We start from the raw sequence: 14,711 nt of genomic DNA, 5'->3' as shown, positions 1-14,711 counted from the left end.
GTCTTACATTCAGGGCTGAAGTTTCTCTGTTTTACAGTTGTCACAGTCAGGGAATTATTTCTTAATTCCAGAATGGATTGGTTCTTTTCCTAATCACATGCAGATAAATCCACATCTCTTCCCACTGACAGGTCTTCAGTTTTTGGAAGACTGTTATCATGTCTCTGTTTAGTCTCCTTTTTTTCAGGCTAAATGTACCAAGTTCCTTTAATTCTTTTTATATGATTTAGCTATTTTTATTATCCTTTTCAGTCTTCTTTGTACTATTTGCAGTATCACAAATCCATTTTTTACTGTGGCAACCAGGACTGGGTAATAATACTCCAGGTGAATCCTGAAATATTTTTTTTTAGTTCTGGTACTCCAATTCAAAAGTGACCATGATGTACTTTAAAGAATGTAAATAAGAATGGCAAAGAACAGGATAAATGCATAGTTTGGTCACTGAAAGCAATATATGATCCTTAATCCACATGTGGTTTTGCTCTAATTTCTCCAAAAACTCACTGGCTCATTTCAGATGGGAATTGGTTTTTATAAAACCATCTACTTTATAAGGAGGAAGAAGAGAATATGAGAGTAGCTGTTCTTGTTCACTTTTTTTGTTTCATCCAACCCATCCCTAGCCTTTCACCAAGCTATTAGTACCAATGCAACTTTTGAAAGAGTGGGATTTTAGTGGAGAAAAGTTTTTTCATGCCTGGCCTTCCAGAGAAATTCACTGTTTTCTATTTAATTACCTAGTAGAGAAGCTGTCATACTGAAATGGGAATCTAAATTCCCAGGAGGAAACATGGACTGCAGATGTACTGAATAAAAACTATCCCCCAGCTGTAATGCATAAAATGTTAATAAGAAGAATTTTGAGTCTCCTTTTTAACAAATGGGAGTTAAAGAATAGTTCTCTAGTGAGATAATTCATATATATGAACGCCACAAATGAGTTACACTGCATCCAAATAATGCTATTCTCATTCCAATGAAAGCATCTTGCAAGTCTGTCCACTCAATTAGTACCATCTTTAAAAATTGATTCATCTGACCAGCGCTTTTGTAGATATATGAAAAAGGCTCATTATGAGATTAAGAATAATCCAAAAATAGACTATCGTTGGGATAATCTAATGTATTCAATTTAAAGACCACACAACAAACCATATATGGCTTGATGTATATCTCCCTTGCTAACTAAGATGACAAATTAACTTCAGCTGTAGAAAGCAAGAAGTGACAATTCAGCTGTTTTGCATAATGAGCTAAAAAAAGAAGTCACAGTTAGCTAAATGCAAGAATGTGTTTGGTAGACAAAATGCTTTTGAAGCTTAAAAATGGGGAAAAAAGGCATTGTGCAAATATAATTTAAAGGCTTTGGGGAAAGCCAAGTTTTGCAGGCTGGAATAAATGATTTTAAAATGCAATTAAATCTACAATATACAGAAATATATGAGATTCCTAGTGAAAGTTAGATATCCTAGTACAGTGATGGCGAACCTATGGCACGCGTGCCACAGGTGGCACGCGGAGCCATTTGTCGTGGCATGCGAGGCGCTGCCCTGTCAGCTGGCCAGCGCTCATCCGCGCACTGGCCAGCTGAGTTCACCATTTTTAAAAGCCATTTTTCGCCCTCCCCAGGCTCCAGAGGCTTTATAGGAGCCTGGGGAGGACAAAAAGTGCCCCCCACCTCCCCAGAGGCTTTAGGGACCATCTGGAGGCTTCCCTGAAGCTTTCGGAATGCTTATAACGACCCTCTGAGCAAACCGGAAGTGACTTCCGGTTTGCTCGGAGAGGCGTTTTAAGCATTCTGAAGGCTTCAGGGAAGCCTCCGGACGATCCCTGAAGCCTCTGGAGGGCCTCTGGAGGGCCTCCGGGAGGGCGGGGAAGGCTCTTTTCACCCTCCCCAGGCTGCTATAAAGCCTCTGGAGCCTGGGGAGGGCGAAAAAACCATGTAAAAATGGGGAGGAGTGGCTGTAGTGCGCGCATGCACATTGCATTATGGGTGCGGCACGCCTGCACACGGCCCCCCTGCGCTCCCCCCACTTCTGGCATGCGAGCCAAAAAAGGTTTGCCATCGCTGTCCTAGTACATGCTGGAGAGTATACCTACAAATTCTATTATTCTAAGGGATTTTCAGTCGATCTTTGAATCCACTGCTGGCTTTCCTAAGACTATGTCCATTTTTAGACACTTTGGGTAACTTAGATATGTCTTGGCATTTGTATTTTGTAATTTTTGCATGCCTAAATAATTATTAGGTCTTGTGTTTAGATCAACCAAAACAAAAGAAGTTCTTAGGTGCCTCACAGAGTTAAAGCTGAAATACTGAAATATAAAAGTATGATCTTTTTAAAAAATATGTTTATTTTTTATCGTTAAGGATGAAACACAGAAAAAGAAAAAGAAAAAAATAGACTGACACAAATCCCACATGAATAGCAGCAACAAAAAAACATATGTACAAAAACCACTCCATATATTAAATACGTCTAATATTTTTTTAAAAAATCTGAAAATTCTATATTATATAAACAAATGTGCCTGATGTAGAAATCTATTTATCTAATAATAGAATGGACCCAACATCTGTTCACATATACACATTATTTATATATAACTAATATATTACAATACACACACACATACATACACACACACATACACACGCACATACATACATACATACATACATACATACATACATACATACACACACAGTCAACAGCTTACCACAGACTTAAAACTAAACTTCAAATCCCCCTGTTAAGCATCTGTCATTGTATTTCACATACAAAAAACCCACAAATAGCTTCCAATCTCTTACAAACTTGTCTATTGTTCATTGTCTCTAATCAAAGGAAATTATTTTGTCATTTCTGATAATTCAGTCAATTTGGATATATTTTTAAAAAGAAGAATCTTTAATCAATATCTGTATAGTCTGGAAAAGAAATAACACCTGGACAGTACATTCATCTTAATTACTGATCCCCCCCCATTAATGACAAATTTAGTTTTCCCCATCTATGTAAGTCCAACTTTATCTCCTTCCATATTTTAACATAATTATTTTTACATAACCTGAATTTTTTATTAATGAAATTACCTTTTTTACAACTTTAAATCCAATGTCTGCATTTCATATTGTTTTGTCAAATTTTCATTCACAATAATCCATGTTTTCTGGAATGTATGAATGGACTTCAATCCATGTAAAAAGCCTAGTCCAAAGTCCATCTTGTGAACTACTTTAAACATAAAGTACAAATTCAAGTTATCGAAAACTTTTTCTGCATATAAGAGGATCAGTGGAAGCTATTTGTCACTATGTTATTGTAAATGTTCAATTATATTCAAGATTCCTATTATCATTGAATTATTGTCTGGGTATAAACCCACACTGGTCTTCATGTATATAATCTCATAAAACTTTTAAAAAACTTTTAGCTAAAATGGATGTAAACAATTTATAGTCATTGTTAAGAAGAGAAATTGATCTGTAATTTTTCACAGAAGTTAAATTCTGTCCCTTCTTAGGTATCAAAGAAAAATGGGCATCTTGCCATGAATCAGACATAAAATTTCCTTGTAAAACAGAATTTATGATATCTTATAATGAAGTAGTTGATCTTTAAATGTTTTATAGAATCCACCCAATAAACTATCAATTCTCAGTGCTTTATCTATCTTAGCACTATTAATTGTTTCTGTTATTTCAAAGGTTGTTATTGGACTGTTCAAAATTTGCTTGTAGTTTTTTGATAGTTTGGGAAGATTTTGAGTTGATATGTAATCATCAATACATTTTTATGAAACTTCATGTTATTTTTATAAATTGGTACAATATTTCCAGAAGAGTCTATTTGTTATGTATATTTGTTAAGTATATTTGTAAATATATTTATTTTCTTCCTGAAGTTTAATTATCATCTTCTGTTAGTCTGTTTTCTTAATTTGTGCACCAACCATCTCCTTGGTTTATTTGCATGTTCAAAAAAAGTTTTGGTTTGTGTACTTCAGTTCTTTTCAATATCTGAAACAGTCAACAAGGAAATGTGTTGTTGCAATAGTTTTGATTGGCTAAGTATATTAAGATCTTATAGTGTTTTTTGAGGTTCTCTTTCCTTCTGCTTAATTTCACCTAACACTTTTTGGATTTTTCCATCCATTTTCTTCTTAATTAAATTATTATATTGTATAAAATATCCTTGTATCACAGCTTTATGAACATCCCAAACTGTTGTCAAATTAGTTCCCTGTCCAGATTATTATTAAAATAATCTTGGTGTACTTACTTATATTTTACAGTCTCTGCAAAACAGATTCATTTAATCTCCCTTCAGAAGTCTGGGTTGCAAATCTGGGTTGCAAATTTAAGATGTAAGATCATTGGGTTATGAGCATAAAAAATGGAAGAAGATTAATTTTAATTGTTTTGTGGAGCAATTTTTTTTGTGGTTCATATCATATCAATTCTAGAAAAATATTTATGTCTCTCCAAATCTTTTGCCAGTTCATTTTTACATCTCCATATATCAATCAAACCTAAAATATCAATCAAGTCAAAAAAAGTTTGGGGCAGTTTTCCTTGTGATTCTTTAATTCCTTTATCAGCAGATCCATCCAATCCCAAATATACACCAGTACTGAAAAGAATACGAGAGTAACTTTTTCAACAACTATTTAAAAACTTAGCTTTTTCTTGATATGGGGTGTATTAGTCCACTACAATTGATCATATTCTTTCTACTTCAATTTGCACAACTACATATCTACCTTGATCATCAGCAAATAATTTATGTGGTTGTAATATTGGAGTGAGTGGGTTATATACAAAACTACTCCATTAATTTTCTTCTTATAATTGGCAGAGCTATATTTCAAACCCAAAGTTTTGTTTACTGAGTACTTTTTGTCAGTCTCTTTAATATAAGTTTCTTGCTAACATATTATGCTCTGATTTAATTTTTTCAAATAATGAAATAGCTTTTTTTCCTTTTCTTGCCCCATTCACATGTCAATCCTCAGAGTTGCCTGCCTCGGAGTTCTTATTGAATGAGATGCATTACTTGTAACATTGGTATAACATTTCATATTAAAATCTTACAATCCATACATTATGAGCAAGAAGTTACAGGAACTACAACTATGGCTCCCATCTCCAAAGTTTGTCCTTAGTCAGCCTCAGACATTTTTATCTTTTTTCTTTAAGATTAAATTATTGTGGTGATTGATCTTTATCTTTTGAGAAATGGTACAGTTCCGATCCATATCTTTCCAGAAAGTCTTGTCCTTTGGACATTGAATTAAGTCTAAAATATTGACTTTTAAAGGTAAAAATAATCTTTTCCAGTTTATTCCAAATGAAAGGGAATGGTATTTTGCTTTAAGTGAGCTTCAGGAAGAAGTCTTATTTGTGTTTCCTTAGTATTGCAATTGGAATTATCTGAATATTTATACCTCCTACCCAAGAATGTTGAATTTCTGCTGGTAGTGTCTCTGCATCACTGGGTCTTTAAGAGTTTTTCTTACAAATTGAAACAACATCTCTTGGCAATTATCTTCTGGCTGCATATGCTGAATTTATTTTCTAAATTTTATCAATCTCTTGAAAAAAATCTAATTTATCATAATGAAAAATACAATGTTACAATTATATCTTTTAAATTTGTGCCTTTCTCTAAGTTTTCTGGGATCCCCATGAGTCTTAGTAACAATTCTTTTTGCTTCAAATCTAATAATAATACATTTGAATCCAATGCATCTAATTTTATATCTGTCTTATAGAATCTAATATGTATAATGTTAATATCTTCTTTAGATGTCACTAAATAACTCCAACTTATTGGGATTGAATCCATCTTTAACACTGTCACTAATAATTCCAACATTTTGTATAACTTTTCATCCATATTTTGTAACATATCATGTAACTTTGAAAACTTTTTCTCAAATAGTTCCATAAAAAGTTTAATTTTTTCTAACTCCAGACTTTCTTTTAACCCTCTCTTTGGAGGTATTGTGAAGATATATAAAGTTCCACTTTTATGGCCAGTTGTTAAAAGCAAGAACTAGGCAGAGATACTTAGTTGTTTTTCAACGCCAGAAAAAGTAAATTTCCCAAAGCAAAGCAGCTGCAAAGAGGGGCAATGTACAAACTCCCAGAATAAGGTGAAAAGGAGTTTCTATTCTTTTAAAATGGAAAAGGATATAACTAACATAAACATGTAATAAAATATAATAAAAGACCTTTACAAAACATGGTATTAAAAGCAAAGGTGTTCTTTGAGAACAAAGGCTGTGCAGACAAGATGGATAATACCTCTCTGCCGGCTGAATTTACCAGAGAGAAGTCGTCCATTGGAGTTTCCTTCCTCAGCAACTCAGAACCATCCAAGGAGCTTTGTGGGTGATTCCAAGCCATTTCCTTTTCAAATCCAGGAGTGTTTTGCTATAGAAGCCAGCTTTTAGCAGTGAAAATCACCCATTGTCAGCAGAGCCAAAAGAAAGTCCAGCTCAACAGGGATGCCATGACTGGAAGTGGAGGGGGGAATTATTGTCCATTTTATTTCTCCTGTGATAAATGGTTGGATTAGAAACCATGAAATGTGAACAGAATGCACATGTATTCTACTAATGAATTAAAGATCCCCTCCCTTTCCACACAAACATGCAGTTAGTGTTTTCCATTTGAAAAATTGACTGTAACACAATGAGTAGAATAAAGTAGTTTATCACATCGCTGCAAAATAATACAAATCCATAAAGGATTGCTTTTCCTAATCTGGTGCTTTCTAGATTAGGTAAAAAATTGAGCATAGTGACTTGATTAGTTGGCAATAGAAGGTACCAGATCAAGAAAGGCTGCTATTGGGGCTCCTCTATCGATGTTAAGTAATGATACTGCTAAGTTCCCAAGACCCTCACAAAAAGTTAACTGCTACATTGTTATTTGTAATCAAATTAAAAATGTAAGTTAATCGTTGAAAATTTTATTGATGTATATAAAAGAGTATTGATTTTAATTAAATTAGTTATATATAAAAAGCTGCTTTTTTAATGGCTACACTTACTTTTGGAGTGTGGTTCATGGAATGTCACTCAAACAAGAACAACCTTGACTCTAAAATGTTTTGACATATTTCAATCTGGTGTGTACAGTAAAAAAACAACTCAATGAAACACATTTAAAGTTAATATTCATGTGTGTGTGTGTGTGTTTGTGTGTGCATATGAACATGACATGCTTAATATTATGTCTAATCTACTAGGCATAGACTTTAACAAGCTTTTAACTATTCATTTTCTGTCATAGAAATCAGAATGACTTAGTGGAATAGATTGTAATTTCTTATTTTAGTGTGGTGAAATTACTAGACAGTCAGGAATGAGGTGTTAAGATGGGCTGAGGTTAGAGTCATTCCACTGTAGAGAGAGGCACAGGCCTATCTTCACCAGAATTCCTGAAGCCTTATCTGACCATTCCAAGAGGATGCAACCACTCTAGCAAGATTCTTGGAACACAGGTGACTAAACAATCAATCTTCTGTTTAAGACTATTCATGAAAGGTTCTGGTTGACTGCACTTCATATTTAGCCTGTGTATGTATATGTGAGATTACTGATTCTTTGGAATTTAGAATTACAAATATTTGGCAAGAATTGTCTAATGCCTAGTTTGTTTACTAAGCAAAGTTTAGGATCCATAGGTGTCCATTTGGGGAAGTTGGATGCAAATGACAGTATTACACAAATTATATTACTTACCCGTATTTTTCAAAGACTTTGTCAGAACCCATACATTGTCATTTTGTATCATTGTCATATACCATATCATCATGTGAATTTCTATATTGGAATCCTTCACTGATTGATTTTGAATATGAAAAGTCACTTAGATTTTGGAAATATTTGCTTGTCCTCTAAAAGGTCTTATTAAGCAACTAGTTTGAATGTTTCTCTGCATGTGGAAGTCAGTTGCTAAGCTTTATTAATCCCAAAGGTGCTTTTTCAAGAGACAACTGGGCTTTCTGATTTTTCTTTGAAGGCATTTTGTTTTATGTCCAAGAAGCCTCTTTAGCTCTGAGCTGCGTCTTCAAAGAAAAACAAGAAAGTCCAGTTGCCTCTTGAAAAGGGTTTGGGACAACCATGACGTGGTTCCATGAGAATCGTCATAGATATTAAGCTTTAATAATGTAGTAAACCATATTTTTAACCAACCATAATGGTCTGATAATACAAGATACTATCATAAATATGATTTACAATCTATCATTTGTTATCTACTGTATGTCTATCTACATAGATGTTAAACTTGAAAATTACTCTCAGATTGTATCCTTTTGTGTGAATAATCATGTACAGATTTATATCAGGAGAGGTTTTGTCTTATTTATCAAAAAATGGGGATTTACTAAAAAAAAATACTGATACAATTTTACTCTTTGAAGTGAAAGATTAAGAATGTTGGCCCATCAGCTTGACTTAAGAAACAAAAGAGTATATTTTTTGAACTTTTCTTTTCATATCCTTGTATGTAGATACATGTTCTTGAATATTGACCTAAATAAAGTCTAATAGTTTTTTCATCCATAGCAATGTTTCCTCTCATTTTATTAGATTGGATCCTCTTTTTTAATCTTTTTTGTTGATAGCAGAATTATGGGTGATTAAAACAAAGAAATCCAAATATGCATAGGAGAAAGGAACAAGAAAATATATTGAAACAAACAAATACATTATATAGAATATGTTAAAATGAAGTATGAAAAGTGTAAGTGGCAAGGATAAATGAGTAATGATGTGAGAATATTGCTTCTGAGTTTTTAAAAATAGGCAAAAGGCATTCTTTGCATGGCATGGTAGTTACTAAGGTCAAGGTGAAAGAAACAATCACCATTTTTTTTGATCTGGTAACAGAATGATTAAATAACAGGATGAGAGTATGTTTATTTGTTGAAAAATTCTTTTATGTGTCAGCTTAATTCATATATTTCAAGGGCACATCTTCCTGTTCCTGCATAGTTTTCAGACAATGAGACCCTCTATTGTCACATAACAATGAGACCTTTCTAATCAAAGGGGCCTGGCTTGAAAATAAAGGAATTGTTTCATTATATAAATGAAGGCTTTGCTTGAAGTGAAAAATTAGTCACTGGCTTTGCTTGAGTAAAACAACAGGGTGACATTCTTTATTACAATGTGTTTATTACCTCAAAATTTATAACCCTGAATGTGGTGGGAGGCAAGAGTTACTAATGGAAACTGGTATAAGAATAGGATTATGATTTCACTTGTTTTTCAGAAGAAGGCTGATCTCCATCAGAACAATTTGCTTCTTGTATGTTCTATTTTTTTTTAATAGGACTGCCATTGTCCAAGATAATTAAACGAGCTGTTTATCTCTCATAATATCAGCATAAGTATCATCAATCTCATATAAACATTGATTAGAAAAAAAGTATTTTGGAAAAAGCTAAGTATAAAGATTTTTGATAAGTATTCTGCAGTGGATATGCACATTTGGCCTTTAGATGACATGTCTATTAAAACTAAGGACAGAGAAGGAATTTATATTGTCGTAGAGATTGTAACTCAATTGAAGAAAAAAAAATCTTTAGATAAAAATACCTATTGAGGAAAGGAGTGTCCTAAATAAATATGATACAAACAGATGTAATTAGAACTTTTTTAAAGTCTTTTTGAGAACTCAAAGGTTTGTTGAACAATTTCAATTATAGAAAAAATGAACCTGAAATTTTCTGAGCAATGTATTTTACAGGCTCATCTGTAGTTATCATAGGACAGTGATGGCTAACCTTTTTTGGTTTGCGTGCCACAAGTGGGGGGGGCGCAGAGGGGTCGTGTGCAGGCGTGCCGCACCCATAATGCAATGTGCGACCCCCCCAGTGTGCATGTGCGCACAAAAAGGTGCAAACCCCCCATTTTTACATGCTTTTTTCACCCTCCCCAGGCTCCAGAGGCTTTATAGGAGCCTGGGGAGGGCAAAAAGAGCCTCCCCCACCCCCCCGGAGGCCCTTCTGAGGCTTCAGGGACCAGCCGGAGGCTTCCGAGCACTCCATCTCGGAATGCTTAAAATGACCTTCCGAGCAAACCGGAAGTGACTTCTGATTTGCTTGGAGGGTCGTTTTAAACGCTTCGAAGGCATCAGGGAAGCCTCTGGACCGTCCCTGAAGAATGCTTAAAATGACCCTCCGAGCAAACCGGAAGTCTTAAAGTCACTTCCGGTTTGCTTGGAGGGTCATTTTAAGCGTTCCAAAGACTTCAGGGAAGCCTCCGGATGGTCCCTGAAGCCTCCGGAGGGCCTCCAGGGGGCGGGGCAGGCTCTTTCCGCCCTCCCCAGGCTCCTATAAAGTCTTTGGAGCCTGGGGAGGGTGAAAAAATGGCTTTTAAAAACAATGAACTCAGCTGACCAGTGAGCGCATGCATGCTGGCCAGCTGACAGGGCAGCACCTCGCATGCCCTGACAAATGGCTCCGCGTGCCACCTGTGGCACGCATGCCATAGGTTCGCCATCACTGTCATAGGAGCTTATTACCAACCTCCCATTATGCATAATATTAAAATTCAGGAAAGAAAAAGCTTAATAAAACTAATTGGACAGACCAGATCTGAAAGAGGTGAAGTAGAGATATTCTGTCTCCATTCCAAAATCCAATAAAACATAGATTTATATAACTTTAATAGAATTGTTGCTGGTGCAGGTTAACTTTCCATTTTAATAAAGCCTAATGCAACTTGTACTTCTTAAACTCTTTAAATACAAACTGTACTCTAATTATCACTTCCATTTTTCAAACCTTCAAACTTTGCATTGTAGTTCATTTTAAAAAGTCCATACAAAAAGGCACTAGAAAAGTTACATGTATACCAGTGTTTTGCTTATGAAAATGTAAAACAAAATTATGGACAATCTTATAAATGGATAGGAAAAAACGATAAGAATAAATTTGTAACTGAAAACTGTAAATGTTACTGAAAGAAATTACAAAGCTCAGCATTCATTTCACATGTTTTTCAGTTAACACAGATGTGAGGAAATCGATCCACTTGGAAATCAAGAAAGATATTTTCATAGTCTAAGATTAAGTTTAATGGTCTGACATTGGCGAAAGCAACGTTTTTATTGGACAGTATTGAAAAAGGCTTTGATAGAGGAATGTCATCTCTTTTTTCTTATGCATATCTTGCTATGTATGCTATATGTCTTGTCTTGTGGAGGAAGTGGCTGATAGAATTTCAATGGGCTGTCTAGGCAAGGACAAATAAAGATTCACTATGCTATGGCAAATAGAGCCTCTTTTGTTTTTATTTATTTCATAATTAAATTGATTATATTTAATTAAATAATTAATTCAATCAAATTATAGCATATGACACATTTGCTATTATGTGGTACACATATTTGAATCTAAATTATATTCTATGTATGGTTATATTATCTTATTAAATAGCAGCACAACCTTTTGATTATCTGACTAAGGATGGACCATGTACAGTATGCAGTTGACATATCAACTTTAGTTTAGTATCCTATCTGCAGCACATAATGGAGCAATATGTCCTTTTAATTCTAGAGATCAGGATCTTTTCTGTAAGGACAACATTGAAACAATTGCAACTTATGATTAATGTAACAAATATTATTAATATTACTATTATTATTTGTATTTAAATGAATGATATCCATATGACTCACTGTTCATATAATGATATTGATGTATATATATAAAAACATGTCAATTTATATTGTAATAATTATTATTTTTAAAGAAACAAAATGGAAAATCAGTAGCAGTAATTATTCCTTCACAAAGTTCTTAAGTAGCAGAACACTTTTAAAAAATCAGTTTACTGATCAGAGTATCTACATTTGCTTTTTATACAATTAGCAATAGTTTTGTGCTATGGTAGTAGTTATTCTGATAAGATATTCTTTTCCATTTGTATTCCACCCAGTTAGGATCTCAGGTGTCTTATTATATGCATATGCTTTAATGCAGGCACAGACTGCAGCAGTTATATATAGTACATCCCAAAACAGAATACCTGGCATTTTCTTGGGTATCCATGCTGGGGAAAAATGATCTGACTGAGATTCTCTGACATTTCCAATTCAAATAGACCATATGGCTCTTGATTGTGTCTCAATATCAAATATCAGTCTACATTTATTTAGGCCTGAAGAAGAAACTAGTTATGATTAATGTGTAAATATGTATAAACATCCCTACACTGGTAAGAAGCCTACTTGAGACCTTGTCATTCAACTTAACAAGGTTAGAAATAGGTGGATTGGGTTGGGAAAATAGGTTACAAATTGCAGATACAGTAATATCAAAGGCTTATTTTTGATGCTATTTTACTGATTTTAGCACACTTTTGTTCCCCTCACATGTAATATGGCCTGAAGGCATAACATTTTCATTCCCTAACCTTATTTATATAGTTGAAGAAGCTAGAAAGTTTGAATTGGGATAACAGGGATTGGTTGTCTGCCTGGTTCTTGATCCTATATGATGACAACCAAATGTACTTGGGCCTTCCCAAAAAAACCAAAGAGATGCTTCAACTGGTGTAGAATATGGCCACATGGGTAGTAAATAGCGCTTAGCTATTTAGACTTATATACAGAGTCAGCATAGCTATTTAACACATGCAATACCACTACGCAATGAATTGTGTTGATTGTAGGGGTGCAATAAAAGGTGCTGCTTATCACCTTGATAAAGCACTTCATGTTTGCTATCAGGTTGCTTGATGGACCATCTGTTCCCTGCTATTTCAACCTATTTAGTCCAACCATACAGGATGCTCCATGTTCCATTGACTTAAAAATGCTGCTTGTTTGGATCTAGCACCTGTCCTATGGAGAAAATCCTTGGAGATCAGCATATAGAAAGCTTGCTGACTTTTGTAGACTTTAAAGTCTTGGTTTCGGTCCTGTGGTCTTGGTGTGTGCAGGAACCTTTAGTTTTGAGTACGGTTTATGATTTATTATCAGTTCCTATGTATTTTTATTCTTGTAATTATTCTTATTTTATTTTGAATTTGGTTTTCTGCCAAAAGTCATTTGTTGAGATGGATAGCCAGACAAATCAGATAAATAAATAAACAAAGAGTAAAGACTAAGCCTATGCCAGATGGCTGCATTCTCAAGATAATGCTATTCATCTTAATGATGTTACTTGAACTGAGTTTCCTATTGCTGGGAATGTTTGAGGAGACCATTGGAGTTACATGCATGAAATAAAACAACAAGGAATTTTCACTTTACTGTTTAGAAACTGGGAAGTAGGATATTCAAATAAATCCACTGTTGATATAATTGCTCAGTTGTCTCTGACACTTATATGTCTCAACACATATAAACAATCTTAACCTTTAATACTTACTATCAGTGGTGGGTTTCTAATTTTTTTTACTACCGGTTCACTCATGCTCACACATGCACTCATGTGTGTGTGTGTGTGTGTATGTAACGCTTCTGCACATACGCAGAAACGTCCCGGCAGGTGGGGGGAGCCTCCTGCCACCGCTACTACCAGTTCGCCCAATCTGGGTTGAACTGGGAACAACCCATCTCTATTTACCACATATTATTGTATATTACTATACGATAAGTAAAGCAGATTTTGCAAATTGCCCCACCACCAACATACATGGCTAATAAAAATTACTGATATCCATGTATTGTGCATATATATTTGATCAGTAGATCAAAGGCCAGAAGATGTAAACAATTTTAAAGTTTTATTTTCAAGAATCACTTGACTTAGTAGAGATTATCAGATTCTTCCTAGAGAGTACCTGGCAAAAGGGTCTTCTAAATACTATCATTTCCAAATGCTGGGTTCTGGTTTTAGTTCATTTTAAATTTACAATAAAATATTTATGTGTTAGAGAAAGAAACAATGAACATATTTTGTCATTGCTTCCTTCATCCAACAAGAATAAGAACCTCAAGTTACTTCATTCCATTTTTTTATTAGTGTCGAAATCAAAATTGGCTATTTAGCTGTTAAGCCAGACATATAACATTTTGAATTTATTCAGAACTGATATAAAAATAATGTGAACATGGCAATTCCCCCTATTCTTTCCAAGGCTGTGTTTGATATCATTTTATATGATTCCCATATGCCCTATTCCAATTGTGATTACTAAAGGAGGTATAATAATGGATTGCTGAAGCAGCTATAGAATTTATTTTTGCTAGGTCTTCAATAGAAAGTATCAACAGTTCTATTGGCTGTGTAAGTAATAGCAGTGTCAAACGTTTTTTTTCTCATTCAGCATGAAATCATTAGCTTGAGATGTACATATAATTGCCACTGCCTAAGTTATCTTATTGTACCAAAGAATACTTTTTTTTCTTTACAGAAAAATAATAATTCAGCAATTGGGCTGAACTTTCACCTTATCTACAAGTGAAGATGTATTCATGTAGCTTTGGTGAAGACGATGGAATACTGTACATCTTTAGTTAAAGTGTGTGTGTGTGTGTGTGTGTGTGCGCGCGCGCGCACTTACATACCCACCATGAGCGAGGAGTGAAAAATTAAACAAATAATTAGAGGTTTTATTTCTGCAGTTGAAAGAACAGCTTCACTGTAATGTCACATTTATAATAAAGTCCAGAATACCATCTATTGCTAATGTAGATCACAATTAATAAAGGACTATTAAGCAAGATG

The sequence above is a fragment of the Natrix helvetica genome (genome assembly GCF_964273705.1).
Source record: "Natrix helvetica genome assembly, chromosome: 7".
NCBI classification, from domain to species: Eukaryota; Metazoa; Chordata; class Lepidosauria; order Squamata; family Natricidae; genus Natrix; species Natrix helvetica.
This window is presented reverse-complemented; position numbering follows the sequence as displayed.